Source organism: Melanotaenia boesemani, chromosome 13 (assembly GCF_017639745.1).
Source record: "Melanotaenia boesemani isolate fMelBoe1 chromosome 13, fMelBoe1.pri, whole genome shotgun sequence".
NCBI classification, from domain to species: Eukaryota; Metazoa; Chordata; class Actinopteri; order Atheriniformes; family Melanotaeniidae; genus Melanotaenia; species Melanotaenia boesemani.
The window spans coordinates 25566741-25569101 of record NC_055694.1 but is presented as its reverse complement, the minus strand read 5'-3'; the positions used below and the strand labels follow the sequence as shown (position 1 = coordinate 25569101).

At 44.1% G+C, this 2361-nt stretch overlaps 1 pseudogene; it reads left to right on the top strand.

Moving 5' to 3' along the window:
* Positions 1-203: 203 nt before the first annotated feature.
* Positions 204-2072, top strand: LOC121651090 (annotated as a pseudogene).
* Positions 2073-2361: the final 289 nt, after the last annotated feature.

Sequence of the window (2361 nt, the reverse complement as noted above, 5' to 3'; positions counted from 1 at the left end):
GTGACAAACCTTTGTCTCCTCCTTGCCGCTGTAATCAGACCAATCATTTAGGATTTCCTCTACTTGCTGTCTTAAGCACAACCGTCCAAAACAACCCTCACAGCCAATCGATGAACTGGGTGGGAGGGCTGCTGGAAGCTTCCCAGTCGCCTCCTTTTAAAAGTCAGATTCATGTTGCTGTTGTATTACATGCTGCTCCGGGAGTGGGGCATGGGAACAGTCCGGTTTACTAATGCAGAGACTGGAAGAGATCTGTGACAGGTTTTCCACATGTGGGATGAAGAATCCAAAACCCGAGCACCGACTCCTCTCCTACTTTGGCTTGCTTGGATGTAATACAGTGAAAAGTTGGATGGAGAGGAACAACAACACAGCGGAAGCTCAGAGAAACACAAAACTCAACGGAGGGAACTCCTGAAGACGAACTGATCGGGGGAACATCTCTGGGAAAATCAAAGAAGACGTGGTCAGACCCAAAAGATAGGAGAAATTCAGAAGAAAAGGATACGGGTCACTAAAAAGGAGGTAAAGAGAGGACAAACGTGGCCAAGCATGAGAGAGGAGGAGCCCTCTAATGATGACCACCCTGAGGGAGGGGTGCTTTCCAGTGAAGAGAACTCAGGAAAACCTTTTTCTAATACCTGCCCCGTTGTCGTAGCAACACCGGGGATCATCGGGCGTAAACGGATGCAGGATCCCCTTACCACAGTCCCCCCCCACCACATCAGCAAACGATGACAAAGTTAAACCAGGGGAGGACAATCAGATTTACACTCCAACTGGTCCAAAAAAACTCAAAAAGAGCCCCCAGCACAGACCACCATCCTCAGGACCTTCCCTGTCTCCAGTAGCCGGCCATAGTCCTGGAAGTCTTTCAGCCCTAGAGGATCCACATGCTCAGCGGGTCATTGCCAATATCCGGGAGCGACAACGCACACAATCTCTGAACGAAGCTTTCGCCTCATTGCGCAAGATCATCCCAACGCTCCCCTCTGACAAACTGAGCAAGATCCAGACCCTTAGGTTGGCATCTCGCTACATAGACTTTCTGTACCAGGTTCTGCAGAGTGACGAGATGGACAGTAAGCTTGCTGGATGTAACTACCTGGCCCATGAGAGACTGAGCTATGCCTTTTCTGTCTGGAGGATGGAGGGGGCCTGGTCAACTATGTCTGCTGGACACTAGCTGTGTCTGAAAATGATGACATGTTGACAGGAAAACTTTCATACTTCACATACCAAACTCTCATGGAGCTTAACTCTAAGCCATCATAGCTCAGAAAATTGTCTTTTGTGTCAAGTTAGTATCAGCTGTAGTTATGGATTGTTGTTATTCCATGTTTTCCTTTTCCAAAAGTAGCATTTGATGAAGATGCATCCGAACAGGGACATTGTACTCAAAGTATGACTGAAGGCTTTTGAAAGGCTTTTATATATGTGTTTTCTGTTTACATAGATCACAATGGAGGACAGGACAAGTGAAAGGCAAAACAGCTGGTCTTCAACATCCATTCAGTTCATAAACCTGATGGTTAAGGACTCTTGACTCATGACAGAAAGACTCATTTCTACTGGAGCACTGATCCATCAGCTTTCTCAGGTTCTGAAGCACGACAACTTGGTTCAGCCATCACCAGCCCTGATTTTAATCACTGCAATCAAGATCTGTATCGTCATAGGTATGCATATGAGCCATATTTAAACTTTAGATTAAAATTTTCTTTTATTTAACTTTGTTTCTTTGAATAACAAGTGTATAATATATTAAGCCAAGCAAATATAGCATGCACAGGATGGATTAGAAGAAGGTTACAACTGGAAAACTGTTATTGTGCATTTGACATTTCTGTACCCTATCCTTATTTTCCAAAACTCTGACATTTTATGAATCCCTGATCACCTCTGAACCCAAGAAACAGTGGAAAATGTAGTCGGGATCTTGCCTTACGTTTTTCCTCCTTATACCAAAACTAAGTTCCTTTGTTTGTTCTAGTGCCAAAAAAAAAAAGACTTGAAATATTTTCCTCTCATTCTGGCCCAAATTTGCTTGCGTTGCACGAAACTGTGATACAGCTACAGCGAGCTGACGAGGAGGCGTAATGAAAACAAACGGTCTCTAAAAGCCATGAATCATGTGTGTCATCATCAAAGGGGAGGCTGATGTGACTCCCCACTGGGCTCCCATAAACCACTGGGAATGATGGAGGAGGTGAGAGCTGATTTATGCACACAAATGTGCACATATGCATAGGTGTAGTTTTGTGCATGCACCCGTTCTCCACCAAAAAGACTGTTTTTTTCTTTATTTATGAGCATGTTTTTTTTTGTGTGTAAAATTACAGCTAACTTTTTGTATAATTG